General features: G+C 49.3%; 1 non-coding gene across 1 annotated transcript; it reads left to right on the forward strand.

The window, feature by feature from the left end:
* The first annotated feature begins 1242 nt into the window (after window positions 1-1242).
* LOC121280647 lies at window positions 1243-1383 on the forward strand. The gene has a single exon (XR_005943675.1). It is a non-coding gene; the product is annotated as a U4 spliceosomal RNA (small nuclear RNA).
* The last annotated feature ends 14125 nt before the right edge of the window (window positions 1384-15508 follow it).

Here is a 15508-nt window from a genome sequence, read left to right on the forward strand (position 1 = left end):
AAGATGAGGACGGATTGAGGAAGATGAGAAGGGATTCATTACCACTGATGCACTTTGCGACCTTGAGAAAGGCTGTATATGCCCTGAGCAATATAAAGAGATATTAGTTCTGTTGACCAAAAGCTTGGTCAAAACGCTAGGCAAGGAGCATCTTAAAGGAGATGATGGAAGTAGAGAAGCAGTTAATAGGGTGACCAGATTTTCAAAAGTGAAGACTGGGACACCCTGAGATAATGACCACAGAAACAGCTTTCTCCTTGCAGCTCCCCTGGATCTTTTCATTTTGTATCACTATACTACCTGGAAAAAGTGAAGTGGCCAAAAATTGGTGCCTTCTCTTCTTTTCAAAGTCGATTCCCCACGAAATCCCAAGGAAGCCATGCTTTGTGGATGTAAACAACTCAGACAATTAAGCTTTTCCCACCTTCCTGCCACCTATTTTCTAGCTGCCCGCTCACCTGGCTTTCCATGTACTTATCCAGAAATATAACGTTGCGCTGTGGGGCAAAACAGCACACAAACTGTGCCGACTGTGGGGCGAAACAGACGTAGGGATATCCTAAATTCAATTTAAACTCATTCCCTCCTGCAGAATAAATGCAAAAGCTGAAAACTGGGACATTTGAAACATTTTGTGCAAATTTTTGAGACACCTGTACATTCATTGAAAACCACAACATCTGGCTACCCTCCAGCAGAAAGATTTAGAGGAAGAATTACAGAGTTTTGGGCCTCTGCAGCTGAAGGAAATACAGTGGAAACAAGCATTCGTTGATTGCATTGGATAAAAGTATAGCATAGAAATAAAGAGATGTTCAGAGAGCTAAAACTGCATTTTGCCTAAAGAAGTGCAACTGTGCTCTTCTCTGCCGATGCTGCCAGACCTGCTGAGTTTTTCCAGGTATTTCTGTTTCTGTTTTTATTTTGCCCATTCCTGGTTCCTCTATATTATCAGCGTTATTTACTTGCCCATCAATAGTCTTTTTATTACAAAGAAGTCATAACATCAGGCAGTGATTAGCATATTCATATCCCATAATCCTTTGCATTCATTTCAATAGTTTGTTGACAAAATTTCTTTCTGTCGATCAGTTTTGAAAGTAAAAAATGGTTCCTATTTATAAAATTAACTGCTCTATACAATAATTAAATTTTTTGAAGATGAGTTTATTTCTTTTAGAGCCACCATAACTGTGAACTGTGTATCTCTCATAGACCTCAGCTCGTCGGTATTATCTCGTTAGCTTTGCGCAGTGGCAGTATCGTAGCCGATGAGGTTTAACCGAGGCGCGATTATTGCTTATTGAAAACTTTTCCCAATACCCCGCTTTGACGACTTGAAATATAGTCGACAATGGCAATTTTTGACAGTCTCTGCGGAGACTGATGCATCAACCAAAGAACAGTGTAGTGATTTCATGTTACGACATTTTGATACTTCGTCTCCTTGTATGGATAGTAATTGGAGGTCATTAATTTTGTACGTTTTACGTGTAGCCCCATTATATTTGCTACTTCTCACGGCAGCTTTTGTTTTCGACCTTGTGAAGGCAAATGCGTCACTTGGAGAAACTCTGCCTTTCTTGTGTGGCTCTCAATAGCGAACAAGCAGAATGTCAGGCGTGGCAATCCCCTTATGACAATTCGTTTGTACTTTTCCTGTTCTACCCAGTTTGTAGCCATGAGCGAGGGAAGATTTAAAATACAGCTAACCGGAAGTTGGTGGAGCCCTGTTTAAATAGCTCTGCTGCATATATTTGGATACAGGCACACTATATGCTGTCTCCTAAAAAATTAGAAACGCCAACATTTAAACGAAGCATGAAAACATTGTACATCAAGTTTTACAATCTACTATGGTTCATACACTAAGCGCTGTTAAACCAAAGCCTTTTGCTTCAACCATGTGTATGCGGGAACTGTTCGAAAGGCTGGAAGCAGCATATATATGATATGTTGAATTTATTTGTTGAACAACACATAGATCTTGAAAAGAGGACTTTAAGGATCACACCCATTATCCTGTATAGCATTAAAACCGCTACGCAATGTATTTTGACCTTAAGTACCTCGGCAAGGTCAAAAGCTGACCTGTTGCCCTCAGAGGAATGCAGACTATTGCACCTCCAGCAACGGGTGTGATGGAAGGTCTGCCTGAAACTTGCTGGCCTTCCGATGCAAAGATTTGTCCATGACCAAGTGATGCAGACAGGCACATTCCACAGTTCAGGACTAGTACTGAGGGACAAACTAAAGCTTGGGGCAGCTGCCTCATCGGTACAGCGGGGAAGGGCCACCATTTAAGGTCTTTCAGCCACAGTACACGAGGGGCCTGGAAAGTGTGTAGAACCCTTCAGGTTGTCTGACATGGGATGTACAAATATCAAGAGTTTTTCAATTGCATTGAGGCACCCCAGTGTGCAACATGCTGTATGGAATATTGAATTTTATTGCACTTTCTGTAATATTCAATTTGAAATGTTTTGTAATGTACTTTTACAAATTTTATGCATAAAGTATATTTTTTGGGGGAGAGAAAAAGAGGGTGGTCCCATGGATGAAACTATTGCTGTTCCTCTGGCTTGCGTATTCCAAAGTTAAGAAGGTGGTCTTTCTCATAGCAGATGCACTGAACAAAAACTCAGTGCTCAGGTTAATCAATGTGCAACAGAGTTAAACAATCCCACAGCAGATCAGATCAAAACTCTGCAGTTCTGCCACATCTAGTTATGAATGGTGTTGGGCAATTAAACAACTAACTGGCAGAGGTGCCCAACAAATATCCCCATCCTCAATTATGGGGGAGCCAAAAGTCAAGGCTGAAGCATTTGCAACTGCCTTCAGCCAGGAGTGTCAAGTGGATGATCCATCTTGGACTCCTCCCAAGGTTCCCAGCATCACAGATGCTAGACTACAACTAATTTGATTTACTCCACACAATATCAAGAAATGGCTGAAGGCACTACATACTGCAAAGGCTCTGGGCCCTGACAACATTCTGGTGATTGCACTGAAGACTTTTGCTCCTAATCTAGCTGCACTCTAGCCAAGCTGTTCCAGTACAGCTACAACTCTGGCATCTACCACATATTGTGGGAGATTGCCCAGCTATGTCCTTCCACAAAATGCAGGACAAATCCAAACTAGCCAATTACCACGATCATCAGTAAAATGATGAAGGGTGTCATTGACAATGCTATCAAATGGTATTTACACAGCAATGACTTGTTCACTGATGCTCAATTTGCATTGTGCCAGTGCCACTCAGCTCCTGACCTCATCACAGCCTTGGTCCGAACATAGACAAAACAGCAGAACCCAAGGGGTGAGGTGAGATTGACTACCTTTGACATCAAGGCAGCTTTTGACCGAGTATGACATTAAGGAGCCCTGGCAAAATTGAAGTCAATGGGAATCAGGGGGCAAACAGTCCACTGGTTGGTTTCATACCTAAAACAAAGGAAGATGGTTGTAGTTGTTGGAGGCCAATCATCTCAGCCCAGGATATTGCTGCAAAAGTTCCCCAGGGTAATGTCCTTGGCCCAACCATTTTCAGCTGCTTCATCGATGAATCATACTTACCTGGCAGGGGAGAGAACTTCATCGCGTTTCTGCCAGGGAAAGAGCAATGGCTATAACCAGTCAAACCCCTTACCATGGGGTACCTAACACCATCCGAGTCATGGTGAAGGGCAGCGAGCAAGGAACAGGAATGGATAGGACCTTCTTCACCAAGAGGATCCTATTCAAGCTGTGTGGTTTTGAGGCTGTGGATATCTACTGCCTACAGGATTTCCCCAGCGCTGGTTTCTTTGATGTGACCTTCAAGCATGTAGCAGCTTGTGTCAAACTCCTGAAGGTGTTTGAGGAAAAGAAAGACCTGCCAGAAATGAAGATCCTGACGGCGGAGCTGCTCTTTGTTCTACCGTTGCATCGTGAACGGGTTGCGACGGTGCATCTGTACAACCCCTACGTCCCTGTTGCTGATGTGCTCACCTTCCTTACCAGGTACTTCGATAAGGTTGGGAGCTGCACTGAAGTTAAAGATAATTGGGGATCTGGACATGTAAACGCCAGGTTAAGGTAACGCTCAAGAGCGACGGTAAGGGAGCCGTTTTCCACCCCACTTCCAGATTCGCTATCGGGGGAAGCCGTGGTTACCTTGTCTACGCAGGGCAACCCAAACTTTGTCGCTCATGCGACAAGTCTGGTCATGTGGCGGCCAATTGCAGTGCTGTCCTCTGCAAGAACTGCAAAAAGGAAGGGCACCAGACAAAAGATTGTAAACAGGCTAAGTGCTGCAACCTGTGTGGCGAGGCAAGTCACCTCTACAAGACCTGCCCCAAACGTTGCCCTAATTATGCACAGGCAGCTAAAGCCAACGAGGGGGAAGCAGAAGAAATGCCTTGTGTCACACCAACCACCAAGGCCCCCAGGGAAAACATCGGGACTAAGGAGGACACAGAGAGAGACAAGGTGGAGGAAAAAATTGAGGCAGCAGACAGCCAGTCAACAGCACTGCCCCCTGAACCTCCCACTCCTCAGGAGAGCGAATCAACGGAGGAGGAGGAGGCAGCAGTGGGTAAGCAGCAGGGGGAGTGGCAGCTGGTGAAGAGAGCCAAAAGGAAGAAGGGGCTAAAAAGAAACCAAGCCACTTCCCAGACAAGAGTCAAGAGGCGTCTCCTATCCGACACGGATAACAAGAGCAGCAGCTCTTCGGAAGAAGAAGGGCCAGGGCGGCGCCAACAGAAGAAGCGGCAAAATGCTAGGGAGTTGGAGGACGAGTCACCCAAGCTCCAGAACATTGGAGACAATGAAGAGACCAGCACACCCCAACTTGGCCCACAACCCAAAGAGGCCAGTGCACCACAACCCCAGGAATCTGGGAGCAGTGAGGCGCTCAGTGCACCCCAGCTTTGGGAAGCCGGGAGCAGCAACGCCCCAGAGGGGGAGAGGATTGGAGAACCTTCTCCAACAGAGGACATTTCAAACCCCGCTCTCTGCACGGACCCCCAGATGCCACCCGAGCAGAACATCCCCAATGGGGAGGTTCAGGACGCTTTCCTCAGCCCATCCCAAGTGAAGCAATTTGAGCACACCACGGGCATGAAGGAACTCTCAGAGACAACAGGTTTGGTAAGCGACTAACTGCTTTAAAATGGGTGTAAAGATTGTATCCATAAATGTGCATAGCATTAAATCTACTACGCAATGTGTTGCGACCTTGGACCACCTTGCCAAGGTCAAAGCTGACCTGCTGTTTCTACAGGAGTGTGCGATACCGCACCTCAGCTCCTACCGGCAATGGTCACGATGGTGGTCCCATGGGCCATCAATCTGGTCGGGAGGAAACGACTCTCGTTCCTCCGGCCTGGGGATTCTGCTGCGGGGAGGCAACTTCACCGTCTCCCAGGTTAAGGAGGTGGTGGGCGGGCACCTCCTCGTAGCAGACGTAATGTATAAGAATGCTCCACTCCGTTTAATTAACGTCTACTTTCGTCACAAGGGGCTGAGCGGTTGGAGGTTTTTCAGCAGCTCCCACTGCTGCTGGCAACCTCCAGGCCCGTCATTCTGGGTGGTGACTTCAACTGCATCATCGATGCGGCTGGACGATCCGGCAGGGCCGACAGCAGATTGGACGCTACATCCAGATCCTTGATGGAAATAGTAAAGGATGCCAAGCTGCACGACGTCTTCAGCAACCCTGCAGATGGAGCGCAGCGTAGATACACCTGGTCACGGCCTGACGGGACCGTCCGTTCCAGGATAGACTTCCTGTTTGTGTCCCGTGCTTTCACAGTCAGATCCACCGACGTCAAGCCGGTGTTCTTCTCTGACCATTGCCTCCTACTGGCTGACTGTCACTTAGAGAAGGACCAGAGGGTTGGCAGGGGGGTATGGATGCTATATGTGAAACTGCTGACCCCAGAGAACATTGAGGAGCTCAAGAGGGATTACAAAGGTTGGAGAACCATGAAACCCCACTTTGAGTCCCTGACACACTGGTGGGAAGCGATCAAGGGAAACATCAAGAGGTTTTTCATCCTCAAAGGCACCCAGAAAGCTAGAAAAGAACAGAGGGAAATGTCCCGACTCCAGAAAAACATGCAGAATCTGCTCTGGCTGCGGTCGATGGGGGTCGATATCAAGGAGGAACTCCAAGAGGTGAAGAGCCAGCAAGCCTCGCTCTTTGCCTCGGAGGCCTCCAAGTTCATCTTCCGTTCCAGTGTCCGCTCTGTAGAGCAGGATGAGACGTGCTCACATTTCTTCTTCCTAAAGGTACACAGAGAGAGCTCTGTGATCAGCAGCCTGAAGGAAGAAGACGGCTCAGTTAAGTCATTGCAATCTGACATTTTGAGGATTAGCAAATCCTTCTATGCCGGATTGTATGACGTGAAGCCCACAGACAGCACGGCCTCCCAGTCCTTCCTGTCCTCTATCACGGAGGTCTTAGATGACAGTACACGGGAGATTCTGGACAAAGCGCTAACTCCTGATGAACTGACTGAGGTCCTTGAGTCCTTCAAGAAGAGTAAAACTCCTGGAAGCGACGGCTTGCCGGCTGAGTTGTATTCGGCTCTGTGGGACTGGATCGGCCCAGACCTGCTAGAAGTGTACGACAGTATGCTCCTGGCCGGCAGTATGTCAGAATCCATGAGGAAAGGCATTATCACCCTCATCTACAAGCACAAGGGGGAAAGGGAGGAAATTAGAAATTGGCGACCCATTTCACTGTTGAATGTGGACAATAAAATTCTGTCCAAGGTCATCACCAATCGGGTCAAATCCAGTCTGGAATTGGTGATCCACCCTGACCAGACCTGCACTGTGCCGGGCAGGAAGATCTCTGACAGCCTCATGCTGCTCAGGGATACGATTGCCTATGTACAGGACAGGGGTGTGGATACCTGCCTCATCAGCCTGGATCAGGAGAAGGCCTTTGACAGAATATCGCACACCTATATGGTGGATGTGCTCTCCAAAATGGGGTTTGGGGAGGGAATTCGCAATTGGATCCAACTGCTCTACACTAACATCAGTAGTGCAGTCTCAATCAATGGGTGGGAATCAGATAGCTTTCCTATTAAATCTGGAGTCAGGCAGGGCTGCCCTCTCTCGCCTGTTCTTTTCGTGTGTTGCATAGAACCCTTTGCTGAGTCCATCAGGAAGGATCCGGGCATAAGAGGAGTGACGATCCCAGGTAGTGGAGGCACTCAGATCAAAGTCTCCCTGTACATGGACAATGTCGCCATCTTCTGCTCTGATCCGCTGTCGGTGCACAGACTAATCCACATCTGTGACCATTTCGAACTGACCTCGGGAGCCAAGGTAAATCGTGGGAAGAGCGAGGCCATGTTCTTTGGGAACTGGGCTGACCGATCCTTTGCCCGCTTCACTGTCAGGGCTGATGGCCTGAAGGTGCTGGGGATATGGTTCGGAGGGACCAGGGCACGCGTTAGAAACCGGAAGGAGCGAGTGTCTATGGTGAAAAGGAAACTGGGCATGTGGGAGCGACGTTCCCTCTCCATTGCGGGTAAGAACCTGGTCATCAGGTGTGAGGCACTCTCGCTGTTGCTGTACGTGGCGCAGGTCTGGCCCATTCCACACTCCTGTGTGGTGGCGATCACCCGAGCCATCTTCTGCTTTATCTGGAGGTCGAACATGGATCGTGTCTGCAGGGACACGATGTACAAGCCTCTAGATAAAGGGGGAAAAAACGTGCCCAACATCGCCCTCATACTGATGGCCACCTTTGTGTGCGGCTGCATCAAGTGGTGCGTAGACCCTCAGTATGCAAACACCAAGTGTCACTACATGCTGAGGTTCTACCTGTCCCCGGTGTTGCGAAGGATGGGTCTGGCCACGACGCCGCGGAACGCTCCAAGTAGTTGGACTGTGCCGTACCACCTGTCCCTCGTGGGAAAATTTATGCAGAGAAACACCTTCGACCACAAGTCCATCAGGCAGTGGTCGGCACGTAACATCTTAAAGGCCCTGAGGGAAAAGGAGAGGGTGGATCCTGTGGGATGGTTCCCTGAGCAGACTGACAAAGTCATTTGGCAGAATGCCTCATCACCAGAACTTTCCAACAAACACCAAGATGTAGCTTGGCTGGTGGTGAGAAAGGCCCTCCCTGTAAGATGCTTCCTACAAGCCAGGAGTCTCACCCCCTCTGCATGTTGCCCTTGAGGAGGCTGTGGTGGGGAAGAGACCGTTGTTCACCTCCTTGTAGATTGTGTCTTTGCAAAGAAGGTCTGGAGAGAGATGCAGTGGTTGCTGTTGAGGTTCATCCCGAGCAGTTCTGTGACAGAGGACTCTGTGCTCTATGGGCTGTTCCCAGGGACACACACCGAGACAAACATCAACTGCAGTTGGAGGATCATCAACTCGGTGAAAGACGCTCTTTGGTCTGTCCGAAACTTATTGGTTTTCCAGCGCACAGAGTTGTCCCCGACCGAGTGTAGCAGACTAGCACTTTCCAAGGTCCAAGACTACGTGCTGAGGAACACAGTTAAGCTTGGGGCAGCCGCCGCAAAGGCGCAATGGGGAAGGGTCACTGCCTAAGACCTTTCTGCCACAGTGCACTGGGGGGCTGGGAACTGTAAAGAGCCCCTCAGGCTGTACAGATTAAAATGTATGTCTGCCAATAATTGAAATATTCATTGTTTTTTCTGATACACCTTGTGTTTCAGTTTGTAAAATTTGAACCTGATTGTATTTTTGTAATGGTGATTTAACATGTTCGAAATGTTTTTGAAGATTTATGAATAAAGTCTATTTTTGCAAAAAAAAATGGTTGTAGTTGTTGGAGGCCAATCATCACAGCCCAGGACATTGCTGCAGAAGTTCCCCAGGGTAATGTCCTTGGCCCAACCATTTTCAGCTGCTTCATCAATGAATCATACTTACCTGGCAGGGGACGCCATCGCGTTTCTGCCAGGGAAAGAGCAATTGCTATAACCAGTCGAACTCCTGACTATGGGGTACCTAACACCATCCGAGTCATAGTGAAGGGCAGCGAGCAAGGAACAGGAATGGATAGGACCTTCTTCACCAAGAGGATCCTATTCAAGCTGCGTGGTTTCGAGGCTGCGGAGATCTACTGCCTACAGGATTTCCCCAGCGCTGGATTTTTTGATGTGACTTTCAAGCAAGTGGCTGTTTGTGTCAAACTCCTGAAGGTGTTTGAGGAAAAGAAAGACCTGCCAGAAATGAAGATCCTGACGGCGGAGCCGCTCTTTGTTCTACCGTTGCATCGTGAACGGGTTGTGACGGTGCATCTGTACAACCCCTTCGTCCCTGTCGCTGATGTGCTCACCTTCCTTACCAGGTACTTCGATAAGGTTGGGAGCTGCACCGCGGTTAGAGATGATTTGGGGATCTGGACATGTAAACGCCAGGTTAAGGTAACGCTCAAGACCGACGGTAAGGGAGCCGTCTTCCACCCCCCCTTCCAGGTTCACCACCGGGGGAAGCCGTGGTTACCTTGTCTACGCTGGGCAACCCAAACTTTGTCGCTCATGCGGCAAGTCTGATCATGTGGCAGCCAAAGCCAACGAGGGGGAAGCAGAAGAAATGCCTCGTGTCACTCCAACTACCAAGGCCCCCAGGGAGAACAACGGAACAAAGGAGGACACAGAGAGAGACAAGGTGGAGGAAAGGATTGGGGCAACAGACGGCCAACCAACAGCACTGCCCCCTGAACCTCCCACTCCTCAGGAGAGTGAATCAACGGAGGAGGAGGAGGCAGCAGTGGGAAGGCAGCAGGGGGAGTGGCAGCTGGTGAAGAGAGCCAAAAGGAAGAAGGGGCTAAAAAGAAACCAAGCTACTTCCCAGACAAGAGTCAAGGGGCGTCTCCTATCCGACACGGATAACAAGAGCAGCAGCTCTTTGGAAGAAGAAGGGCCAGGGTGGCGCCAACAGAAGAAACGGCAAAACGCTGGGGAGTTGGAGGATGAGACACCCGAGCTCCAGAACATTGGCGACAATGAAGAGACCAGCGCACCCCAACTTTGCCCACAACCCGAAGAGGCCAGTGTACCACAGCCCCAGGAATCTGGGAACAGTGAGGCGATCAGCGCACCCCAGCTCCGGGAAGCCGGGAGCAGCAACGCCCCAGAGGGGGAGAGGATTGGAGAAGCTTCTCCAACAGAGGACATTTCAAACCCCGCTCTCTGCACGGACCCCCAGATGCCACCCAAGCAGAACGTCCCCAATGGGGAGGTTCAGGACGCTTTCCTCAGTACATCCAAAGTGAAGCAATTTGAGCACACCACGGGCATGAAGGAACTCTCAGAGACAACAGGTTTGGTAAGCGACTAACTGCTTTAAAGTGGGTGTAAAGATTGTATCCATAAATGTGCGTAGCATTAAATCTACTACGCGATGTGTTGCGACCTTGGACTACCTTGCCAAGGTCAAAGCTGACCTGCTGTTTCTGCAGGAGTGTGCGATACCGCACCTCAGCTCCTACCGGCAATGGTCACGATGGTGGTCCCATGGGCCATCAATCTGGTCGGGTGGAAACGACTCTCGTTCCTCCGGCCTGGGGATTCTGCTGCGGGGAGGCAACTTCACCGTCTCCCAGGTTAAGGAGGTGGTGGGCGGGCACCTCCTCGTAGCAGCCGTAATATACAAGAATTCTCCACTCCGGTTAATTAACATCTACGCCACGTCACAAGGGGCTGAGCGGCTGGAGGTTTTTCAGCAGCTCCCACTGCTGCTGGCAACCTCCAGGCCGGTCATTCTGGGCGGTGACTTCAACTGCATCATCGATGCGGCTGGACGATCCGGCAGGGCCAACAGCAGATTGGACACTACGTCCAGATCCCTGATGGAAACAGTAAAGGATGCCAAGCTGCACAACGTCTTCAGCAACCTTGCAGACGGAGCGCAGCGTAGATACACCTGGTCGCGGCCTGACGGGTCTGTCCATTCCAGGATAGACTTCCTGTTTGTGTCCCGTGCATTCACAGTCAGATCCACCGATGTCAAGCCGGTGTTCTTCTCTGACCACTGCCTCCTACTGGCTGACTGTCACTTAGAGGAAGACCAGAGGGTTGGCAGGGGGGCATGGAAGCTAAACGTGAAACTGCTGACCCCAGAGAACATTGAGGAGCTCAAGAGGGATTACAAAGGTTGGAGAACCATGAAACCCCACTTTGAGTCCCTGACACACTGATGGGAAGCGATCAAGGGAAACATCAAGAGGTTTTTTGTCCTCAAAGGCACCCAGAAAGCTAGAAAAGAACAGGGGGAAATATCCCGACTCCAGAAAAACATGCAGAATCTGCTCTGGCTGCAGTCGATGGGGGTCGATGTCAAGGAGGAACTCCAAGAGGTGAAGAGCCAGCAAGCATCGCCCTTTGCCTCGGAGGCCTCCAAGATCATCTTACGTTCCCGAATCCGCTCCGTGGAGCAGGACGAGACGTGCTCACGTTTCTTCTTCCAAAAGGTACACAGAGAGAGCTCTGTGATCAGCAGCCTGAAGGAAGAAGACGGCTCAGTAAAGTCATCACAGTCTGACATTTTGAGGATCAGCAAATCCTTTTATGCCGGATTGTATGACGTAAAGCCCACAGACAGAACAGCCTCCCAATCCTTCCTGTCCTCTATCACGGAGGTCTTAGATGACAGTACACGGGAGAGTCTGGACAAAGAGCTAACTCCTGACGAACTGACTGAGGCCCTTGAGTCCTTCGAGAAGAGTAAAACTCCCGGAAGCGACGGCTTGCCGGCGGAGTTGTATTCGGCTCTGTGGGACTGGATTGGCCCAGACCTCCTAGAAGTGTACGACAGTATGCTCCTGGCCGGCAGTATGTCAGAATCCATGAGGAAAGGCATTATCACCCTCATCTACAAGCACAAGGGGGAAAGGGAGGAAATTAGAAATTGGCGACCAATTTCACTGTTGAATGTGGACTATAAAATTCTGTCCAAGGTCATTGCCAATTGAGTCAAATCCGCTCTGGAATTGGTGATCCACCCTGACCAGACCTGCACTGTGCCGGGCAGGAAGATCTCTGACAGCCTCGTGCTGTTCAGGGATACGATTGCCTATGTACAGGACAGGTGTGTGGATACCTGCCTCATCAGCCTGGATCAGGAGAAGGCTTTTGACAGAATATCGCACACCTACATGGTGGATGTGCTCTCCAAAATGGGGTTTGGGGAGGGAATTCGCAATTGGATCCAACTGCTCTACACTGACATGTGTAGTGCAGTCTCAATCAATGGGTGGGAATCAGATAGCTTTCCTATTAAATCTGGAGTCAGACAGGGCTGCCCTCTCTCGCCTGTTCTTTTCGTGTGTTGCATAGAACCCTTTGCTGAGTCCATCAGGAAGGATCCGGGCATAAGAGGAGTGACGATCCCAGGCAGTGGAGGCAGTCAGGTCAAAGTCTCCATGTACATGGACGATGTCGCCGTCTTCTGCTCGGATCCGCTGTCGGTGCACAGACTTATCCACACCTGCGACCAGTTCGAACTGGCCTCGGGAGCCAAGGTAAATCGTGGGAAGAACGAGGCCATGTTCTTTGGGAACTGGGCTGACCGATCCTTTGTCCCCTTCACTGTCAGGGCTGATGGCCTGAAGGTGCTGGGGATATGGTTCGGAGGGATCAGGGCATGCGTTAGAAACTGGAAGGAGCGAGTGTCTATGGTGAAAAGGAAACTGGGTATGTGGGAGCGACGCTCCCTCTCCATTGCGGGTAAGAACCTGGTCATCAGGTGTGAGGCACTCTCGCTGTTGCTGTACGTGGCGTAGGTCTGGCCCATTCCACACTCCTGTGTGGTGGCGATCACCCGAGCCATCTTCCGTTTTATCTGGAGGTTGAAAATGGATCGTGTCCGCAGGGACACGATGTACAAGCCTCTAGGTAAAGGGGGAAAAAACGTGCCCAACATCGCCCTCATACTGATGGCCACCTTTGTGTGCGGCTGCATTAAGCTGTGCGTAGACCTTCAGTACGCAAACACCAAGTGTCACTACATGCTGAGGTTCTACCTGTCCCCAGTGTTACGAAGGATGGGTCTCTCCACGCTGCCTTGGAACACTACAAGTAGTTGGACCGTGCCGTACCACCTGTCCCTCGTGGGAAAATTTATGCAGAGAAACACCTTTGACCACAAGTCCATGAGGCAGTGGTCGGCACGTAACGTCTTAAAGGCCCTGAGTGAAAAGGAAAGGGTGGATCCTGTGGGCTAGTTCCCTGAGCAGACTGACAAAGTCATTTGGCAGAATGCCTCATCGCCAGAACTTTCCAACAAGCGCCAAGACATAGCTTGGCTGGTGGTGAGAAAGGCCCTCCCTGTAAGATCCTTCCTACAAGCCAGGAGTCTCACCCCCTGTGCACGTTGCCCTCGAGGTGGCTGTGGTGGGGAAGAGACCGTTGTTCACCTCCTTGTAGATTGTGTCTTTGTGAAGAAGGTCTGGAGAGAGATGCAGTGGTTTCTGTCGAGGTTCATCCCGAGCAGTTCTGTGACAGAGGATTCTGTGCTCTACGGGCTGTTCCCAGGGACACACACCGAGACAAACATCAACTGCAGTTGGAGGATCATCAACTCGGTGAAAGACGCTCTTTGGTCTGCCCGAAACTTGTTGGTCTTCCAGTGCAAAGAGTTGTCCCCGACCGAGTGTTGCCGACTGGCACATTCCAAGGTCCAGGACTACGTGCTGAGGGACACAGTTAAGCTTGGGGCAGCAGCCACAAAGGCGCAATGGGGAAGGGTCGCTGCCTAAGACCTTTCTGCCACAGTGCACTGGGGGGCTGGGAACTGTAAAGAGCCCCTCGGGCTGTACAGATTAAAATGAAAGTCTGCCAATGATTGTAATGTTCATTGTTTGTACTGATACACCTTGTGATTCATGTTGTAAAAGTTGAACCTGATTGTATTTTTGTAATGGTGATATTGAAATGGTTCGAAATATTTTTGAAGATTTATGAATAAAGTATATTTTTGCAAAAAAAAATGAGAAGACATTTTTTCTCTAAAATGGTTGTGTATCTTTGGAAATCTCTTTCTGATAAGGCAGTGGAAGCAGTCTTTGAATATTTTTAAGGCAGAGGTAGATAGATTTTTGATAAACAAGGAGGTGAAAGGTTATCGGGGGTGGCAGGAATGTGATGATGAGTTTACAGTCAGATCTTATTGAATGGTAGAGCAGGCTCAAAGGGCCGAGTGGAATATTTCTGTTCCTAATTCTTTTTTTCATATGTTTTGAACAATGCACTGCTTAAATGCAATTATATTTTCAACACTTCCATGTTGGAATTGCCATGCTGCACATTATAAAAGCTGATCAACATTTAACATGCACAGTACTTTTATCAGTCCCTCCTTTCCAGGTGTATTTGTACATCTGCTTTATAAACATAGTTTCTCATATGCCACATGCTGCCTTTATCTTCTCCATTATTCCTATGCACACTAATCTATTTATCATCTAAACTATCCTTTTACATTCATCCACAGGATGTGGATATCACGAGCAAGGGCAGCATTTACTGCCAACCCTGATTTGCCCTTGGGTAGATAGTAGTGATCTCCAGCATGAACTGCTGCAGCATGTGAAGGTACTCCCAGAATTGGGAGAGCTGTCCCACAGTCTAGTCAAACAACAGTCATACTAATGGAATTGTACCTTACAGATTATGTCCCTGGGTATGTCCTGTCCCACCGGCTGGGAGTTGCTTTGGGAGTTCTCAACTTGACTCTGGACCCCTCATGACATCAGATCAAACGTGGGCAAAGAAACCTCCTGCTGATTATCACCTCCCTCAGCTGATGAATCCGTGCTCCTCCATGTTCAATACTACTTGAAGGAAGCACTGAGGGTGGCAAGGGTGCAGAACGTACTTTGGGTGGGGGACTTCAATGTTTGTCACCAAGAGTGGCTCAGTAACACCAATACAGACCAAGTCCTAAAGGACATAGCTGCCAGACTGGGTCTGTGGCAAGTGGTGAGGGAACCAACAAGAGGGAATGAACATACTTGACCTCATTCTCACCAACGTGCCTGCTCCAAATCTATCCATGACAGTATCAGTAGGAGTGACCACCACACAGTCCTTGTGGAGACAAAGTCCCGTCTTCACATTGAGGATACCCTCCATGCTGTTGTGTGGCACTACCAGCGTGCTAAATGGCATAGATTTCAAACAGATTTAGCAATTCAGGACTGGCCATCCATGAGGCGCTGTGAGCCAACAGCAGTGCACGATTTTATTTAGCCACAATCTGTAACCTCATGGCCTGGCATATCCCTCACTCTACCATTACCACCAAGTCAGGGAATCAACCCTGGTTCAATGAAGAGTGCAGGAGGACATGCCAGCACCAGGCATAACTAAAAATGAGGTGTCAACCTGATGGAGTTACAACTCAGGACTACTTGCATGCCAAACAGCATAAGCAGCATGTGATAGACAGAACTAAGCGGTCTCACAACCAACAGATCAGATTTAAGCTCTGCAGTCCTGCCACATCCAGTCGTGAATTGTGATGG

Source organism: Carcharodon carcharias, chromosome 7, assembly GCF_017639515.1.
Source record: "Carcharodon carcharias isolate sCarCar2 chromosome 7, sCarCar2.pri, whole genome shotgun sequence".
NCBI classification, from domain to species: Eukaryota; Metazoa; Chordata; class Chondrichthyes; order Lamniformes; family Lamnidae; genus Carcharodon; species Carcharodon carcharias.